Here is a 20,765-nt window from a genome sequence, read left to right as displayed (position 1 = left end):
TGAGACCACAGAAGATGACATCATTACTTTCCAAATTGGGAGTTAAAGTCCACATGGGGTAGTGCAAGGGAGAGCCCCTTGAGATGTCTGCATCACAGAGCGGCCTGGTCCCCTCAGCCGTTCCAGGAGGAAGGGGTTCTCTTTGCTCCCCTTGACGTTGCCTTCTGGCGTGTGCATGCCTTTGCCCTCTGTGGGGCCAGTGGGCACCCACCATGCTTTCCTGGTGCTGCCTCAGTGGTGGCTGCCGTGAGATGCCCATCTACTTTTCGTGGAGGCCTTGGGACCAGTGTGGTTTGCTGGACGCTCTCCTCACGTGATGCCAGCCCGGCGTGTCCTCTCCTGGGCCTGTCTGTGGGGCAGCCCCCTGCCTGCCTCTTCCAGGGGCCCTGCAGGGACTTCCAGGTTCCTCAGGCCCGTCCCGCCTCGCCTTTCGCTCTGCGTCTGCCCGGGGCAGCCCGAGCTGGGACGTTCGAGCGGGAGCCGCAGCTTTTCAGGGCAAGTGTCCTTGTCCCTGGGGGACGGCCAGTGTACGCGGGGACACTTGCGGCCCCAGCCCACTGCCGGCCTGGAGGAAAGGACGCGGGGGACCCCCATACGTGACCAGCGGCTGCAGCGCAGCTCGGGCTCACAGCGGGGCGGCCGGAGCAGCCTGGACCCCCGATGCCCGCGCCGTCCAGTCCGGGGGACTCGGAGGCTGAGCCTGTAGGGGGCCGGCCCGGGGGCCATGGTCGTCCCCGCCCTGCCTTTTTCTGGGCCACGGAGCCTTGAGGACAGTTTCGCCTGCTGATAAAATCCGTTCCCAGCACTTTCAAAAGGCAGGGCGGGGCTAAAGCCGTCCCTGGAGGTTAAAATGCGCGTCCTCGCAGCTTTTCAAAACAGCTTCTCCTTATCTCCTCAGCCGCGGGCGGGGCAGGGGCCTCGTCTCGGGATGGAGGAGGTGCGGCCGCAGGACGCCCAGCGGGGACACCCGGGGAGACCCGGCCGGCGTCCGCCTCCGCTCCCGGCACGGCCGCCCGCGCCCGCCCTTCTCTGCACCAGCCCGGGACCGGCAGGGTCAGAAGCGGGCGGCGGCAGGCGCGGGGCTCTGTCCTCCCGGCCCCTCCACCTCAGCGGGCGCAGCCGCGGGGTCCCCACCAACAGCGTTCATGGGGGCACCGCGGGCCCCGTCTCCCTCCGTGGCTATTCCCCCCGCGAGGCCTGGGCGCTCGTGCGGCCTTGGGAACAAGAGCGCCCCCGCGCGCTCCTCACTCGGGTTGGGACACACTCGTGAACCCTCAGCGGCGTCACCCTCTTCCACCGCGACTCCACCGTTCTGGGAGGCGGGGCTCATCCTGTTTGGTGGTTGTCACGGTGGCCATGGCTCCTCCTCTCCCGTTTAGAAAGCGGCGAGGTCGGGGTCCGCCGTGTGAGGGGGCATCCGCCATGTGAAGGGGCGTCGAGGCATGTCCGCGGCGTGAGGGGCGTCCCTGTGTGAGGGGCGTCCCTGCGTGAGGGGGTGTCCGCGGCGTGAGGGGCGTCCCTGCGTGAGGGGCGTCCGCGGAGTGAGGGGCCTCCCTGCGTGAGGGGCGTCCCTGCGTGAGGGGCCTCCCTGCGTGAGGGGCGTCCCTGCGTGAGGGGCGTCCCTGCGTGAGGGGCCTCCCTGCGTGAGGGGCGTCCCTGCGTGAGGGGCGTCCCCTGTGTGAGGGGCGTCTGCGGCGTGAGGGGCGTCCCTGCGTGAGGGGCGTCCCTGCGTGAGGGGCGTCCCTGCGTGAGGGGCGTCCCTGCGTGAGGGGGTGTCCGCGGTGTGACCTCACGGTGTGGCGTGCCTGGAAGGCATGGTGTAGCCAGCTCTGACCCCGGGGTCAGGGGCCTCTTTTGAAGACACTGTCTTGGCCCCAGGCTGTGGCTGGAGTTGAAATAGGCGCATGCGCGGAGCCGGCACACACACACACACACACACACACACACACACACACACACACACACACACACACACACACACACACACACACACACACCCCACGCCCCCTTCAGTGCCCGGCTTTTTCCCCATAGTGCGAGCAAAGCCGTGAGCCTCGCGACCCGAAGTAGCCGGCAAGACTGAAATTCACACACGGGTTGGTCTCCACCGGAGCCCTGGGGACGTCTAAGAAAAGCACTGCCTGACATCGGACAAAACGCTACTGTGACGCGTCGCACGGAGCCTGCCGGGACATTTCCCCTCCCTGCCCATGCCGCGTTGGCCCTGGCGGATTGGCCCCACCAGGGAGGATGGCGACTCCGGGTCTGGATGTGTGCTCCCCTTGCGTGCTCTTCACTTTGCAAATGGATCGCTACGTTTTTAAGTGCACAAGATCCCCTGGGTGTCGCCTGCACACCGCCCCCGAGGCCGCCCTTGTTTGAGTCCACCTCTCCTTGGCTGTGCAGCGTCCGCCCGCCATGCTGACCCCTGAAGCCTTGGCTGTGCCTCCCAAGTGCACCGGGTTTCCCTGCAGACACACGCTTTGGCATGAACATGCCTTCTTAGGCATGAACAAGAAGTTCCCGTGGCTGCCACACCCAAGTGCCTTGCATTTCGCCTGCTCCCCGCACCCCCCCGCCATGTTGCCACACGAGGCTTATTCTGAATTACAGGTTGGCTGTGATATCACCTCTGGTACATGGACTGTTAAAACTATTGAAAGGGAGGTGGATCTGAAGCACGCCTACCTGTTTCCTGGCATACTTGGAACGTTGCCAGACCACTGGATACTTAGAAGGCTAATTCTACATTTATCCTCAGCCATCATTCTGAGCGCCTTCAAAAGATGAATCATCTGCACCGACTATTAAATTTAATAACCATGCACTTCTCAAGGGAAATTGCCTCAAAGGGACCCACACTGGCCATGATTCATGGTTGAGGAAACACCTCTTCCAGTTTCAGGTAAATATTTGTGCAAATCTTTCAGGCAATTTGTGATTAGAGACCTAGAAGGAAAAAACCCACCCAAGTCAGAAAATGGTTTTCCAAAGGTGTTCTGGGCATACTTTTGTATGCACTTGTTTTTTGGGGTTTTACTGGTTTTTATTGCAATCAAAGTAAGTTCAGTAAAAGGGCCTTGCAAGCTGGGCAGCGAGGGCAAGTAGAAGGCATGATTCGTGGGCAGCAGAGAAGCCCTGGGCTTCTGGCTTCTCAGTTCGAAGCACACCCGGGTGTACACGCCGGTGAACATGTGGAACACAGCCATCACGTGCAGCAGGGCAGACGGCAGTTGACAGTGAGAAGCCGCCTTCCAGGAGTCCTGTATGCGTGATTTTTTTTTTTTTTTTTTGGAGATGGAGTCTCACTGTGTTGCTCAGGCTGGAGTGCAGTGACGTGATCTCAGCTCACTGCAACCTCCACCTCCCGGGTTCAAGTGATTCTCCTGCCTCAGCCTCCCGAGTAGCTGGGATTAGAGAAGCATACCACCACGCCTGGTTAATTTTTGTTTTTAGTAGAGATGGGGTTTTACCATGTTGCCCAGGCTGGTCCCGAACTCCTGACCTCCAGTGATTCCTCCCCCCACCCCCGTCTCGGCCTGCCAAAGTGCTCAGCCTCCCAAAGTGCTGGGATTACGGGAGTGAGCCACCACGCCTGGCTGTGATTTTTAAAATAACCCAGGAATCTCAGTGAGCAGTGAAGGAAGCCCGGATGCCAAGAAACATGTGTGGGCATCAATTATGATCACTGAGGTCCTCTCCACCTAAACACTTGCTGTAATTTGGTGATATTTATCTTATCCCAACCTGGGGAGTTTTAGTCTTAGTCTTTGTATCTTATCAGCTCTGGCTTGGAGGAAAGTCTCTCCTGGCTGGAAATGAAAGTGTGAATCAGCAGTGAGTTGCTGCTCTCACTTCCAGGTGAAGGGGCTCAGGTTCATTCTCCGCTCAACTCAACGTGCGGTTGGCCTTGGGTGCCCAGGCCGGAACTGGCCTGAGACACGGAAACTCCCACAGCTTCTGCACCCGACCACTGAGGCCTGCTTTTGCCTGAGCTGCAGCAGCCATGTTCCAAATGTGTGGTTTGTGGTGAAATTTCACTGGGAAATCAGAAAAGATGACAAAGTGACCTCGGCTCAGGGATTTCTGTGGACACCTGTTTCCCATGCAGGCCTTGTCTGGGGACAGGGGATGCGATTGTTGGGCATGGTGACTGATGCTTCTGCAGAGGCTCGGGGGCCGTTAGGTGTCCCGCTGTCCACAGCCCAGGGGGCTCACACACCTCTTTGCCTGCCCCTGAGAAACCCAGAGAACTGCTTCTCCACTGCACTGCAGTCTTCCGTGTGTGGCTTTCAGCTGCTTCTGGAAGAATCTGCATGCCTTCGTGGGTGTTGTCAGTGAGTGTGCAGGGAATACTCCCTGAGGGAAGTCTCTGCCATCTGGTAAACCACAAGATGCCCCTCTGTGGCCTGGTCCCGCGGGCTTCCCCTTCTCCAGCCTGGTCATGCAATGCCAGACTCTCTCCTGATGGTTCTCACCAGGGATGCATCCTCCCTCCTGCCAGGACACCTGCCACTGCCCCTGACTGCCCTGCCTCCTGCCCTGTCCATGGGGCTGCGTGCATATGGAAGGCGCTTTGTGTGTGCCAATCAGCCCCGAGAAGGAAGGAAGGTTCCCCTGTCCATTCCTCTACCCAGGATCCCCAGCTCCTGGGGCAGTGCTGAGACATGCTGCTATTACCTGCCCAAGTCCCAAGTTCCCAGGGACAGCAGGCCAGCTGGGTCTACCACCTCATAGCTGCCCAGGACAGTCCCCAGCCCTGGGCTCACAAAGCTAAATAAATAAATCTTTTTATTTGTTTATTTATTTATTTATTTTTGAGAGAGTCTCAGTCTGTTACCCAGGCTGGAATGCAGTGACATGATCTCAGCTCACTGCAACCTCTGCCTCCTGGGTTTGAGCGATTCTCCTGCCTCAGCCTCCCGAGTAGCTTGGATTACAGGCACCCACCACCACGCCCGTCTAATTTTTTTTCTATTTTTAGTAGAGACAGGGTTTCACCATGTTGGCCAGGCTGGTCTTGAACTCCTGACCTCAAGTGATCCGCCCACCTCGGCCTCCCAAAGTGCTGGGATTACAGGCGTCAGCCACTGAGCCCAGCCTAAAGCCGCTTATCTTTAAGATGGAGGCCTCGGCCCCTTCAACAGGTTGTGCAGCTCTTGTGGTGGGGGGAGTCCCTTTCCATGGCCCACCTCATCCACCGCTGGGGACTCCCTGGAGTCCCAGCAACAAGGACCCACTCCTTCCCCTGCCCGGTGCACAGGTGTAGATGCCAGGCAGATTGGGTTGGGGGTGTACTGCACATTTTCCTTGCAGCAGCGGACGTGGACTCAGGGAACGAACCCAGTCCTCAGTCTTCAATTCTCAGCCCACAAAAGGGGCTTTCTACCTTGAGGAAGGAACCCCTCATTTAACATCTTTTTCTTCAAGTCTTCACCACATCATGGATGTCTGTACGATGAGATTGCAGCAGGCACAGAAGCCTGAGGGTACTTGGTGGGAGGAGGCCTGGGGATATTGAGGGACCACATGGCAGGCAGTGGTGGGCAGATTGTGAGTTCTATCCTGATGGGCGCCCACAGGCAGCAGGACCCCTGGAGGTGGCCGTGCCTCCATCTCCTAAAGAAAGGCAGCGCTCACTCATGCTGGGAACGTGTGGGGCAGCATTTACAGCCCAGGTTGTGACAAGGATGTGTAAGTCACTGTGCCTGAGTCACGAAAACCCAATGGTGTTTATCACCTCTTCCCTGAGAGAGATGAGGGGACCAGGCACGGCGCTTACCATGAGGGTCAGGGAACTGCACTCAAGGCCTGGACTGGGTTCCATCTTCCCATAGCTGTCAGGGAAGGAAGCTGGCCCTCCCATTCCTCCTGGAGGGACCAGGCCACCAGGTCTTTGATCCTGAGAGGCATCTTTGCCAAGGAGCAAAAAGGATGGTGTCTGCTCAGGGCATAGCCCAGGAGACTTCCACCCATTGCCCCTTAGGAGCCCCTTAGGAGGCAGCAGATGGGCTCAGCACAGGTGGCTGGAAGGGTCCAGTCCCTCCATCCCCAGGTCTCTCAGAGGAATCGCATAGTTCTCCCTCTAACCCAGGACCTAAAAATCTCGTGCTTGCCTCCAAGAAGAATCCTGCTGGCCATTTCCCAAGGCAGACCCAGACCACAAGAGGCTGGAGGGTCTGCCCACATCCTTGCCTGGGTGCACCTACCCCATTAATGTTCCCTGCAGCCCAGGGCTCCTTGGCAAAAGCCTCGTGAAGTCACACGTCCAGTTTTTGGGGAGTTAGTTTAGTTAAAACTGGACATCACGATCTGAAGTCCTCATGTCCATCTTCACAGGGTCCATGTCCAGCTCACAGGGTGAGCTGTGGAGTGGAGCTGGTATAGCTGGGTGCTGGAGGGTCCCAGTGGGTCTCTGGGATTCTCCTGGCAACAGGGGAGCCTGCTGGGCTGCCTAAACAGTGCCTGCTGGGCCAAGCCTATTGCTTAGAGAGCAACTGCGGCAGTCCTTGTGTTATAGTTTCTTTTCTCACCTCAGAGGGTCAGGGTGGATATGTCCAGGATCCCCTCTTCAATGGCAGTTTTGGGAGTTACTAAAAGAGGCTCTTCCCACCCCACTGCCAGAATAGTGAATTGCAGTGAGGCATCCCTGACCCCACTGCCCCACACAGGGCCCCAGGTGGACACAAATAGTCTTTTCTGCAGAATGTGAGAGCCAGTCCTCCCTGCCTTGGACATCCGGCTCCCCACCCTGGGTAGTGAGGCCAGGCATTCCTGCAACTCTCTCCTGTGGGTGGTGTCTTGAGTCTCTGCAACCATGGACACAGGTGGCAGCAATGTACTTGGATTCCGACGAAGGGGGTGCCCATGGCTGAGGCAGGACTGGGTTTGCAGCCATCCAAGTTAGCATCTGGGAGGGTTGGCTCATGCTCCAGAGAGCCTCCTCCCTTCAAGTCTTGGTGACTTGTCAGGGGATTTGTAGCACGAGGTGGTTGCCTCACCAAGGGAGCAGCATTCTTGGGCCTTGTAAACTGTCTGGACACCACAAAGCATTGATGCCTCCCTGGACAGCATGGGCCTGGCTCTGCCAACACATCCGTCATCATACTACACGCTTGCAGCAAACAGGGATGATGCTTTTCATCCAAGGTCAAGGTTGGTGGGGAAGGGCTCTGTCTTGGCCCATGGGCCTGCAGGTCTGTCTCTGAGTTGGGACAGCTGCTGGAAGGCCCCACTAAACTAATGTAAGATACTCGGAAAGTTTGTCACCAGGGGAAGAAAGCATTCTGGACTGCATCATTGGTGTCAGATTCCACTGTGTGTTTAGAAGGCAGAGTTTGTTTCTGAGAGTCTCAAAACGTAAGCAGCAAACACCCTGCCAAGCTGCAGACATAGGGCAGATACAGAGAGGGGTGAAGAACTGGAGCAACTGAAGGCACTTCCCATGGATGCCGCGGGGAGAGGAGCTCTTCCTGGGAGCTGAGGGCCAGGATCCCCCTGAGGCCCTCTCTGGTCAAATGAAAATGGTTCCTGTCTTATATATTAGGTGAAAGTTTGGATCTCTGTTCTGTAAACTGGCCAGGACTGCACAACAACCTCCCAGTGGCCCATGGAGTGGCACCCTCACGGGGTGAAGCCGCCCCCAGCACCAGTGCGGCCAAAGCTCCGGCTCCTTGGGCGAGCTGGAGAGGGGGAGGCACTTCAGCAGGGGCTGGGGGTGCCGTGTGATTTGCCTGAGAAGCTGCTTCTGTTAACGAAGTCCTGTGCCTGGTGGGAACTCGGGTCGGCCATGAGGAGAATGCACCCGTGTCCTCACGCCTGTGGCTGGGCCTCCTCCTCATCTTGTGGCAGCGCCAGACATTCCAGAACATGGGTTCAGGAAACTTGGACTGGGTCTGAACCAGCAGGAAGCATGCCAAGAAAGCTCCTCCCACCGTCCTGCTCTTCTCTCCCTCCCTCCCCCGTCCCTCACTCTTCCCCTTCTCCCCCGTCCCCCTTTTCCTCTTTCTCTCTGATCACCAGTCTTCTGAGTTATCACAACCAAGTGAGACTGACTCAAGCTATTATTGAAAATATGGCCACATTGAGTGTTTTTCTGATAAAAAGAAGAACATAAGTAATTGGGGCAGGGGGTGAGGTGAGGACCTGGCAGATGCCTTGGAGGCAACGCGAGGGTGGATTTGCTTGGGCAGAGCTAAGCCAGTGAGGCCATCTCCACTCAGGCCCGATGGAGTGGAGGGCACTGCCTTGATCCAGTGGAGCCCGTGGACTGTGCCTTTTCCCGGACCTGATGCCTCTCCCACCCCTGCCCCTGTTGCCCCAGAGCCAGGTGAGGGCAGGTGGCCCAGGGCCACCTCAGACCCCCACTGGGAGAGCAGCCAAAGCCATGCCCAGTACCAGTAGCAGTGCCTCATGTTCTGAAGATCTGCCTTGTGGATAAAAATGCCTCATCCATTCTTACTGCTATGGAATATTCACTTATAGACATTTATCACTTTTTCAGGTTATAGTTTTGTGAAATAAAATGTTTATTATTTTTTGTTATGAAAGTGCTGTATGATCATTGTAAAAAAATTAGAAAAATGTGGAAAAATGTGAAGAGAAAAATAAAAATTCCCTCCCCCCCACCCACAGATTCCCATCTCCCAAGATAATCACCTAATTATCTGCAGTTTTGTTTCCTACTTATTTTACTGAAAATCATTTCATGCTCATTTCTTTATATGTTGTCAACTGAAGATTCATGGGATTCATAAACATGGAAGGGAGAGCTTTATTTCTCTAAAGAGTTGCAGCCTGCAAGTAACCATCCACAGGCTGGGAGGTGTGGCCTCCACCCTAAACCGGAAGCAGGCACTTTGAGGGTGGGGAGGATGAGACAGGAATGTGCTGACCGTGGTGGCTGAGAGGCTACAGGAGGCACTGTGAGTACTCTACAAGGGTGAGGGGCACGCATGCACAGTGAGCTCACGTGTGTTACATGTGTCCTGTGTTCACCTTGGGGTGGAGACTTCACATTTAAGTGCATTGACATGAGGCTCTGTAGGTCAAAAGGTGAAATGAAGGACACAGAGGCATCCTGTGTGCAGCCTCTACACCAGCTAGAGCCAGTCCACAGTCAGGATCTGTTATCAGGAAGGAATGCTGGCTGGTTGTTGTGTCAAAACTACACGAGGGGTGGGGAGTCTGGCAAATCTTTCAAAAGGGCTTTCTGTTTACCCTTAGGAAAGAAACTCAATGGCAGCGGTTAGTGAGGGAGGGGGCATAATGAGGTCTGTCTGGCATTTCATCCCTTCATGGCTTGGAACCCAGTGTTTAAGGTTTCTCTGGAGTCCCCTTGGCCAAGAAGGGGTTCATTTAGTCAGTTGGAGGTCTTGGGATTGTATTTTTATTTCTCAATGTTCAAATATTCTTTAAAAGTGCACTTTACCCTTCTGCCTGGTCCTTGAAGATACAAATGTAGGGACATGGGTTTCACCATTTCTTCCCATTAAGCAGCTACATTGCTTTTAGTTTGCCATTGCAGGTAACATTGTATTGGGTGGCCTCCTTCACAAATTCCTGTTTATGTTTCTAAGTGATTCCTGAAACATTCCTCTTCCCTGGAAGAGGATGGAACTGCTTTTGTTCTTAGAGGTGCAGCCGCTCAGAAAGCTGTTGCCAGCCCACATGCCCACATGCCCACCAGCCACACAGGGGCAAGCTCGTTTCCTTTCCAAACTGTAGCAAACTGAAAAACAAAGTCTCATGATGGTTTCAGTGTTTGTTTCCTTGGTCATGGGCAAGGTTGACATCTACGTTGAATGTCTACAGTTATATTTCTCTTTCCATTATGGTGTTGTTTTCTTGATTAGTAAGAGCTTTTCCTCTGTGAAGGATATGTTTGCAGTAATTTTGCTGCAAACATTGACCCAGTTTGCTATTACATTTATCTGGTTTTTGATTTTTTTTTTTTTTTTGAGATGGAGTCTCGCTCTGTTGCACAGGCTGGAGTGCAGTGGCACAGTCTTGGCTCACTGCAACCTCTGCCTCCTGAGTTCAAGCCATTCTCCTCTCTCAGCCTCCCAAGCAGCTGGGACTACAGGCGCATGCCACCACGCCCGGCTAATTTTTTGTGTTTTGAGTAGAGATAGGGTTTCACCATGTTGGCCAGCCTGGTCTTGAACTCTCGACCTCAGGTGATCCACCCACCTTGGCCTCCCAACATGCTGGGATTACAGGCATAAGCCACCACACCTGGCCCTGTTTTTTGATTTACAGAAGCTTAACATCTCTATGTAGTAAAAGAAAAAAAGTACATTCTTTTCTTATTTAATAGTGTAATCGGGAATCTTTGCCATTGGAATGGGCTGCTCCACGGTGTAGGTGTGAGTGATACCTGCCCAGTGGTGTTTCAAGCACCCTGCTCACTGCTGGGTCACCAGGTGGTGCTACAAGGTTGCCAGGGACCAGCCATGGCCCGTGTCCTCAGCTGCCTCTGCTCCCCTGGAGCTCACAACCTCAGCAGGATGGGGGTGGAGTGGGGTCTAGACTTTGGGTCCGTTCCCTTCTGACTCATTTGCTGCTAGAAACGATTTGTGGCATCCAGGGGGCATTGTGTGCATGTGCTGTGGGGTAAGCACACGGCTGGGCATCTGTGGGTGATGAACAGGTATGCCTGAGGGTGCTCGCCGCCCCAACAAGCAGGTGGCAGCAGGTCCTGGCTGTCTAGAGCGCAGGACATTCACATGTGGAAGCTGGGCTGGGGCAGGTGGCCCCTTTGCACCTGCAGCAGAGCTGGCTTGGTGTCCGGCTGGAGGTAAGGACAGCCAGGTGGAGAGGGGGCGATGAGGGTGGATGGAGTTGCCCCTGAATGGAGATGTAGGCTCTGAGAGTCTTCCGTAGCCTTCCCAACAATGCCCTCCTGCAGGCAGGCCCAGGCCCACTGAGGTTTCCTCCTGCAGACAGCCCACCTGCCACCCACCCAGGCACTGACTGTCTCCTTAGAAACCAGCCTCCAACTCTTGGGCTGCAAAAGGAGATTGTGGCCACACTAGCTTCCAGGTTTGAAGTCCCCCAGGCCAGTGCGACATGGTGTAGGAAGCAGCCTTCTTCCTAGTGTTTCCCTCCAGAAGGCTGTGGGGAGGTGGAAGGGGCAGGACTGCAGCCCCACCAGGCGGCCACAGTGAGGCTGGCTGGCCCAACTCACCCCTCCCAGGAAAAGGGATGGAGCACCCCTGGCCTCTGGTACCCACGGAGCCACTGGCAGGAGGCAGCCTGAAGTCCAGGCTGTTTCTCAGTTGGGCCAGACCAGTTGTCACAGATGAAAGAGGTTGCCAGGCAGCTTTCTCTTGAGGCCTCCTCATGGCTGTTGACCAGAAGGCCACCTGCCCATGGGCTGTCATGTCTGTTTCCTGGAGCCTCAGGCCCACCCAATGGGCAGCACTCTGCATGGACTCTGAACACTGCATGGGGCCTGGGCATGGACACTGTGGGCTCCCAGCTGGCTGAGATGTGGCTGGGTCCTGAAGGGCCCTATGTGGGGGGCCCTCACCATGTTTATCCAAGGGTCTGGGTGAGCCCAGGGTCCACTGAAGTAGTGGAGAGTTGTACCTGATGACACTGCTCCACATACCTGCCCTCCAAACATGCACACACACGTTCACATGCATGCACACAGCACATGTACCCATATGCAAGTTCACACAAGCACACACAGAGCCTGTGCACAGGGGTAGATGCCTTCTGCATTTTCAAGGGCTGCATTGCCCTCTGCGTGTAACACGCTCCACTTCCTGGGCCCTGAGCTTGGTTTAATGCTCTGCTGTTGCTGTCTTGAAATTCTTAACTTTTGAACAAGGGGTCCTACATGGACATCTTGCCCGGGGTCCTGGAAATTCTGTGGCAGGTCCTGCTTCCATGGCCTCTTATGGAGCAGGATCTATCCTAACAGAAGGCCAGCCTGGGAGCTGGTCCTTCCTCGCTCCTGGATGAGAATGGGCATTAGCCCTCCCAGGTGCTCCCTGCTCCCCTCCCCTCCTCTCTCCCCTTCGTTCTCCCTTCCCCTCCCTCCTTTCTCCCCTGGGCCCTCTGTCCTCTCTCCCCTACTCTCCTATCTCTCTTCCCTCCTTTCCTCTCCTCTCTCCCCTCCTCCCCTGGAGCCTGCAGGTACCTCCCATTTATAAAAGTTTCTTGCCGTGTAAGGGTCTCTGTGCAATTTGCAGGCAGAGTTCAGCCTTTGTGAAAAAGCCCTGTGAGGGGGCAGTGCATGCTGGGTCCTGGCTGTCATTGCCGTCCCACCGCTGACCCATTGGCCCTGCAGAACCTGTGTCACTCGTTCCTCCAGACCCCATATCTCTTCCACATTGGGCAACTTGAGAGCGACGGACTGAGAGGTGGGGCTAGCTCGACTCCGATACTCTCTATCAACCAAGTCTGAAAAAATGGGTTTAAAGAGGTCGCTGCTGCTATCCGGCTACTTCCTGCTTGCACAAGCTCTCCTGGAAATGACCACAGATTCCATCATCCTGGCTGACAGTCAGGGAGTGGGGGTGGAGGTTGAACTCCAGCCTTCTCCTCCCTGCTGTTTCTCTAAGAGCAGAGGGTGGGCTGTCCTCTCTGCAGTCACCCCAGAAATGGTTTCCTCGGGAACAGCCTGGGTGAGGACCAGGAGGTGGCTCTGTGCCCATCCAGCTGCTCACAGCTGCTCAGCCGGGCCTCACAATCTGCGGTCATTTTCTTTCTTTTTTTTTTTTTTTTTGAGACGGAGTCTCGCTCTGTCACCAGGCTGGAGTGCAGTGGTGCGATCTCAGCTCACTGCAAGCTCCACCTCCCGGGTTCACGCCATTCTCCTGCCTCAGTCTCCCAAGTAGCTGGGACTACAGGCGCCCACCACCACGCCCGGCTAATTTTTTGTATTTTTAGTAGAGACGGGGTTTCACCGTGTTAGCCAGGATGGTCTCGATCTCCTGACCTCGTGATCCCCCCGCCTTGGCCTCCCAAAGTGTTGGGATTACAGGTGTGAGCCACCGCGCCTGGCCGACCTGGGATCATTTTCTTCTGAACAACAGACCCCAAATCCAGGATTCTCCTTCATGGTATCCTGGGACTAGACAAGGGTCCTCAGGGCAAACACCTGACGTGGCCCAGGCCTTCCATCAACAGTCGGTCCTCAGAGCCTGGGAACTTCAGAACCCCTCCCGCTCCCTGGTAACTCAGAGTTGCCGAGCATGTCACACCGTTCCCGAGAGCAGGGACCCCGTCTTACTCAGGGCACACAGTAAGTGCTTAATAACCATGCTGCACTGTGGAATGGAAGTGACCTGTTCTCTTTCCTGGGTTTTCCAAGTGTCCATAGATATGTCCCAAGAGGGAATGCACTTAAAAAAAAATCAACTCCCCTTCTACACAAGCCCTCCCTCCCTTGCCTGTTGCCCTGGCCACCTGCTTTTTCTCCCCAGTGAGTACAGGGGGCTCCCAGCTGCTCGGCAGTGATGGACAAAAGAGCCTTGCTGTGCTGCCCTGGGGGTTTCTGTTCTGGGCTTCTCTCCCGCAAGCCCATGGACACTTGGTGCTAAAAAGTTTTCGCCCAGCAGAAATTGCCTCTTTAATTTTAATGCTTATAACTTCCAGGAACTTCATTAAAGATAAGCCCCTCTCCTGGGATTCTAGTTGCCAGTTATTCCTCATTATTTCCCAACCCTGCCGGACATCCCAGGCCTCACGGCCTCTCAGCTGCACACAGGGTTCAGCCCCCAGAGCTGCTTTTCTGCTCCTTGGCAGCCGTTCCTTCAGTCTCACTGAGGAGTAGGAGACAGAGAATGTTCTGTGGGACCACAACCGAGACAGAAGAGCTCTGGATCGAAGGGGTTAAAAACCACCACTTTTATTTAAAAAAAAAAAAAAAGCACACCAGGACAGACCCGTGGTTCTGTTCCTGTGCCACTGAGGGATGCCTGACCTTGCACGACTTAGGTCATCTCGATTTCTTTATCGCAGAGGCTGGGGGTGGAGCCATGCCACTTCTGATGGGACCTGTGCAGGAGGGGTCGCCCGGGTGGGCACAGTGCCACTCTCTTTGCTCTCCCTGGAAGATGGGCTTGGTCTGCAGTCCACACATCTCAGTCCTTACTTGCCCATGTACCAAGGTCCTGGGCACTCCGCCTCCCCTTGGGCCAGACAGACCCTGATGCTGCCTGGGAGCCTGCAGAGAGAGGCGGTGCCGATGAAGGCCACGAGGTTCCAGAAGCCCCCTGCCAGGGCATCCTCTTGGCTCAGTCCCATAAGATCACTGTGGGGAGCAGGAAGTATCTGGGCCAGGCCCCCTGATCTTCAGGGCTAACCCTGGGCCAGGATGGAGATGAGGTGTATGGTGGAATTCTGCACTGGTGAGAAGTCCTGGAAGGGCTGAGAGCCAGGGAAGGGATTGCATTGGTTTCTTTCTGATCATCAGAGGGTGCGATGGGCATGCAGGTCCTCATCGCCAGTCTCCTCTGCTCCAGCACCCAGGGGCTCGGCGTCTGCCCACTGGTCCCTACCCCTCCTGGGGTTGGGGGTGGCACTGAGGGAGGAAACAGAGGCCTCCCAGGGCCAAGCCACACAGGCCAGCTCCATCTGTCTCACCCACCTCCCTGAGCTCACCATGGGCTGTGGGCCATGGCTGGTGGGCCAGGTGTGCTAAGTCCCCAGGCCTGGTCCCACAGCTTGTGGGCAGTGGTGGGGACAGGACGTGACAGCCGACCTCCTCTGGTACAAGCCTGTCTGCACCTGCCCCCTGTGACTGGGAGGCTCAGCTTCCCAAGCATAGCTGAGCTCCAGGGACAGCCACTCATAAACCTAAAAATTGGCCGGGCGTGGTGGCTCACGCCTGTAATCCCAGCACTTTGGGAGGCTGAGGCGGATGGATCATGAGGTCAGGAGATCGAGACCGTCCTGGCTAAAACTGTGAAACCCCGTCTCTACTAAAAAATACAAAAAAAATTAGTTGGATGTGGTGGCGGGTGCCTGTAGTCCCAGCTACTTGGGAGGCTGAGGCAGGAGAATCACTTGAACCCAGGAGGCAGAGCTTGCAGTGAGCCGAGATGGTGCCACTGCACTCCAGCCTGGGCAACAGAGCGAGACTCCGTCTCAAAAAAAGAAGAAGAACATGAGTTCCTCTGTGGTTGGGGGGAGGGTTTTATGGGCATCAGTCAGGTGTTCTGATAGGAAGAACATGAGTTCCTCTGTGGTTGGGTGGAGGGTTCTGTAGGCATCAGTCAGATCATGCTGATCGATGTTGTCCAATGTTCTTTATTTTTTTTATTTTTTTGAGACGGAGTCTCGCTCTGTTGCCCGGGCTGGAGTGCAGTGGCGCGATCTAGGCTCACTGCAAGCTCCGCCTCCTGGGTTCATGCCATTCTCTTGCCTCAGCCTCCCGAATAGCTGGGACTACACAATGTTCTTTCTTGCTGCTTTGTCTGCTTGCTCTTTTTTCAATTATTGAGAGAGCGATGTTGAAATCTCTTAACTGTAATTGTGATTTTAAAAATTTCTCCTTGCAATTCTATCAATTTTGTTTCATGTATTTTGAAGCTTTGTAATTAGGGGCATAAATAATTAGGACTGCTATGTCATCTTGATAAATTGCCTCTTTATGAAATGTTGCTTTTTTACCCTTGGTAATATTCTTTGCTTTGACAGGAGGGGTGCTGGGGGCTTGATGCCACCAAGGACCCCAGACCAAGTCATCTTTTTTTTCCTGCTCAGCTTTGAAGGGAAGTTAAAGACAAAGAGGAAGGGGCTGTATTTCATTCTCCCAGATGGCTCTTGCCAGCCTCCAGAGAAAAGGCAGCTTTCTTCTTTAGAAAATTGGCAGGACAAAAGAAGGAAGTCGACTTGGAAAGTCCAGCGACAGACCTCGTGCCCCTGCTCTGGGAGGCCGCAGGTCAATGGCTCCCCCTGGCTTCGGGGGACACAGCTCAAGCCTGGACGGAGCCCATGGCCAGCCTGAAAGCCTTGCTCACACCCAGCATCCGCAGCTGGGGCAAGAGCAGCTACTCCCAAGACAGGAAAAGACACACAGCCTAACTTTGCCACTGTGAAGGGAGACTTCTCTTTAATGCCTAACTAGACACTTATCTTCCAACCTCCTCAAAATGCCTTCAATAGAAGTCCCAGGAAGACACGGAGCCCCAGCCGCCCACTGACTCCTACAGGATGCAGCTGCGCCAGGCAGCCCATCCCAGGGGGCCCAGGCCGAAGAGGGGCCAGGGTGCTTCCCTTGAGAATGAAAAGGGATGTCGGGTAGAGGGGGAGGGTGACGTGGGACTCGTTAGTGGCTGTTAAAGGAGCTAGCGTCTCGGTTCCTGCAGGAAAAGTGCTTTGAGCACTCGCCTGGCCTGGTGAAGAAGGAAGGCAGTTGGCGGGCATTTTTGGAAGCTCTCACCCCCCATGCTGGCCCTGGTACCCTTTCTCCAGGGACGCGGGGCCCACATTCATCACAGTGGGGTTCCATAGATGATGGTCCTGTCATATCAGGGTTCCCATTGAAGGGGGCCCTTTTTGGCACTTTCTTTTATTCCATTAGTCTGTTTGCCTGTTCACACATTTTATTGCTTTTCCCCGCAAAAGAATCAATGTGGGAATTTATTTATTTATTTATTGAGACAGAGTCTCACTCTGTCACCCAGGCTGGAGTGCAGTGGTGCAATCTCAGCTCACTGCAACCTCCGCCTCCCCGGTTCAAGCAATTCTCCTGCCTCAGCTTCCCAAGTAGCTGGAATTACAGGCATCTGCCACCATGCCCAGCTAATTTTTTGTATTTTTTGTATATATTTTTTTTTTCTGAGATGGAGTCTCTCTGTGTTGCCTAAGCTGGAGTACAGTGGTGTGATCTCAGCTCATTGCAACTTCCGCCTCCCAGGTTCAAGCAATTCTTCCTGCCTCAGCCTCCCAAGTAGGTGGGATTACAGGTGCCCACTACCATGCCTGGCTAATTTTTGTATTTTTTAGTAGAGACAGGATTTCACCACATTGGCCAGATTGGTCTTGAACTCCTGACCTCATGATCCACCTACCTTGGCCTCCCAAAGTGCTGGGATTACAGGTGTGAGCCACTGCGCCCAGCCAGGAATTTATTTTTAAATTAAATTTGATTTATTTAGTTTCCTAACTCTTTTATTGTTTTTAGGCAATTTTTTGAAGTATAATATGAATAAGAAAATTATGGTGAATTGTTACAGCATCGAGACCTCCAAGACCAGGACATAGAACGATCCCAGCCCCCAGAAACCTCCACCCCGTAAGGCTCCACAACCCCTCTTCTAACACACAGATTACCTTCAGCTCTTCTTGAACTTCATATAAGTGTGAAACTTACCCATGCTGTTGAACACAGCACTGTTTCATTCATGTAAGTGGCCTTATAGTATTCCATTATGTGAACGCAGTTTATCATCCGTTCGTTAATCACAGTAGTTTTTACCTGTTGTGAGTAAGGGTGTCACAAACAGCCTCATGTGTACTTTGTGGCAGATGGAATTCTTGTACAGATGTGGAACATACACTGGATTTGAAGTGCTGGGTTATAGAGTATGCACATGCTCAGCTTTATCAAACACTGCTTAACAGCTTTTCAGAGTGGCTGTGCCAACTCACACTCTCCAACAGTCTATGGGAGTTCCAGTTGCCCCACACCCTTGCTACCACTTGCAATTGTCAGCTGTAAATTTCAGCCATTTTGTCGGGTGTATATTGGTATTTTATTGTGTTTTTGATACTCATTGCTCCCGCAATCATTGAAGTTGAGCACGGTTGTATATGCTTAGTGGCAATTTGGATACTGTCTTTGCGTTTTCAAAAATTGGGTTTTTGTCTTTTATTGATTTGTAGAATTTCTTTATTCTGAATTTGAGTTCTTAGTTGTGCTTGTGTGTGTGCACATAGTAAACACACACACAGGTTAAAATAATTGGGAGATCATTAGAACGAGATGACCCCAGTGCCTTGGGTTTCAACTCAAGCAAACCAAAGTCCATCTCAGTGTACATGGTTATAGTTCAGGTAAGCAGAAACCACCGGCTGATCTCTAACACGGGGCTTTTGACTGGAATGATTTCTTTCCCTTTCTTTCTCTTTCTTTCTCTCTTTCTTTCTCTCTTTCTCTCTTCCTTTCTTTTTTTCTTTCCTATCTTTCTGCCTTTCTTTCCTTCCTTCCATCCTTCCATCTCTTTCTTTCTTTTTCTTTTCTTTCTTTCCCTCTCTCTTTCCTCCCTCCCTCCCTTTCTTCCTTCCTTCCTTCTTTCCTTCCTTCCCTTCCTCCTTCCCTCCTTCCCCTCCCTCCCTAAAATTCATAGAATAAAAAAATGCCTGAATAGCCAAAGTAATCCTAAGCAAAAAGAACAAAGCTGGAGGAATCACATTACCTGACTTCAAATTATCTTACAAGGCTATGGTAACCAAAACAGCATGGTATTTAGGATTGTTTTCCCAATTCTTTGAAAAGCGATGTTGGTATCTTCACAGGAATTGCATTGAATCTGTAGATTGCTTTGGGTAGTGTGGTCACTTTCACAATATTGATCCTTCCAATCCATGATCATGGGATGTATTTCCATTGGTTTGTGTCATATACAATTTCTTTCAGCAGTGTTTGCTAGGTCTCCTTGTAGAGATATTTCACCTCTTGGTCAAGTTATTTCTAGTTATTTTATTTTACTTTTTGCAGCTATTGTAAAAGAGCTCGAGTTCTTGATTTGATTCTCAGCTTGGTCATTGTTGGTGTATAGCAGTGCTACTGATTTGTGTACATTGATTTTGTAACCTGAGACTTCATTGAATTCATTTATCAGTAATTCACTCATTTTTAGAGGATACTTGGTCCATGCACATGTCAGAGATTGTTGTAATGTTTCTTTCTTGCAATGATCTCATCACATTTTAATCACAAAGTCAGGCTAGTCTTTTAAATAAAGTTGCAAAGCATTAATCATTTTTTCTCTTCTCTGGAAGAGTTTGTGTAAGATTGGTGTTTTTTCTCCCACAAACGTTTGGAAGAATGGTTTGCTGGTGGAGCCAACTGGACCTGAAGTTTTCTCTGTGGGAACATTTTAAATAAGATTGTTCAGGACTCATAAATTTTTCTTGCATCAGTTTTGGCAAGTTGTGTTTTTCAGAGTTTGTTCAATTTTTCTAAATTGTCAAATTTATTGGCATAAATTGTTCAGCATATTCTTTTATTATTAACTTAGTATCTGTGGGATCTTTAGTGATGTCTCCACTTTCATTTTTGATATAGTTAATGTTGGGAGAAAAGCTGAGTGTTGGGAGAAGCTGAGGCAGGGCTTGCATGTCTGACATAATGTAAAAGAGTCTTGGAACATGTCCGGGGTCCAGGATCTAAAACTCCTCATGGCCTTTGGAACACCAAGCTCTGTGCTAAAGAATGGAAGCCTACCCTGATGCACCATAATCTAAGCCCAGGGCGTAAAACCCCTCGTGGCTTGGATAGAATCCAGGTCAGAAACTGTGTTCTGTATGTTTTCAACACCACCAATTTTGGGGGGACTCTTTAATGATCCAATGGGCCATTAGTTTTGGTAATGTTCCTTGTGTACTTGGAGAAATTCATAGGCTGAAGTCAGTCCTCACACACGGGGCTCTGTCCATGCTGACCAAGTCAAATTTGTTGATCATTTTTCCCAAACATTCTGCTGGTTTTCTGTTTGCATGAGACACCTTTCCTATCTGTTGGGAGCAGGCCCCCCAAAATCTGGTCATAAACTGGCCCCAAAACTGGCCATAAACAAAATCTCTGCAGCACTGTGACATGTTCATAATGGCCATAACGCCCACACTAGAAGGTTGTGGGTTTACGGGAATGAGGGCAAGGAACACCTGGCCCGCCCAGGGTGGAAAACCGCTTAAAGGCATTCTTTTTTTTTTTTTTTTTTTTCTTTTTTATTGATCATTCTTGGGTGTTTCTCGCAGAGGGGGATTTGGCAGGGTCACAGGACAATAGTGGAGGGAAGGTCAGCAGATAAACAAGTGAACAAAGTTCTCTGGTTTTCCTAGGCAGAGGACCCTGCGGCCTTCCGCAGTGTTTGTGTCCCTGGGTACTTGAGATTAGGGAGTGGTGATGACTCTTAACGAACATGCTGCCTTCAAGCATCTGTTTAACAAAGCACATCTTGCACCACCCTTAATCCATTCAACCCTGAGTGGATACAGCACATGTTTCAGAGAGCACAGGGTTGGGGGTAAGGTCACAGATCAACAGGATCCCAAGGCAGAAGAATTTTTCTTAGTACAGAACAAAATGAAAAGTCTCCCATGTCTACCTCTTTCTACACAGACACGGCAACCATCCGATTTCTCAATCTTTTCCCCACCTTTCCCCCCTTTCTATTCCATAAAACCGCCATTGTCTTCATGGCCCGTTCTCAATGAGCTGTTGAGTACACCTCCCAGATGGGGTGGTGGCCGGGCAGAGGAGCCCCTCACTTCCCAGTAGGGGCGGCCGGGCAGAAGCGCCCCTCACCTCCCGGACGGGGCGGCTGGCCGGGCGGGGGGCTGACCCCCCCACCTCCCTCCTGGACGGGGCGGCTGGCCGGGCGGGGGGCTGACCCCCCCACCTCCCTCCCGGACGGGGCGGCTGGCCGGGCAGGGGGCTGACCCCCCCACCTCCCTCCCGGACGGGGCGGCTGGCCGGGCGGGGGGCTGACCCCCCCACCTCCCTCCCGGACAGAGCAGCTGGCCGGGCAGAGGGGCTCCTCACTTCCCAGAAGGGGCGGCCGGGCAGAGGCGCCCCT

At 53.2% G+C, this 20,765-nt stretch overlaps 1 pseudogene; it reads left to right on the top strand.

Annotated features, from left to right (window-relative positions):
* Nucleotides 1-14,439: 14,439 nt before the first annotated feature.
* Nucleotides 14,440-18,979, top strand: LOC134730410 (uncharacterized; annotated as a pseudogene).
* The last annotated feature ends 1,786 nt before the right edge of the window (nt 18,980-20,765 follow it).

Source organism: Pan paniscus, chromosome 4, assembly GCF_029289425.2.
Source record: "Pan paniscus chromosome 4, NHGRI_mPanPan1-v2.0_pri, whole genome shotgun sequence".
Taxonomy (NCBI): domain Eukaryota; kingdom Metazoa; phylum Chordata; class Mammalia; order Primates; family Hominidae; genus Pan; species Pan paniscus.
The sequence above is the reverse complement of the archived record's forward strand: the minus strand, read 5'-3'. Positions and strand labels throughout refer to the sequence as shown.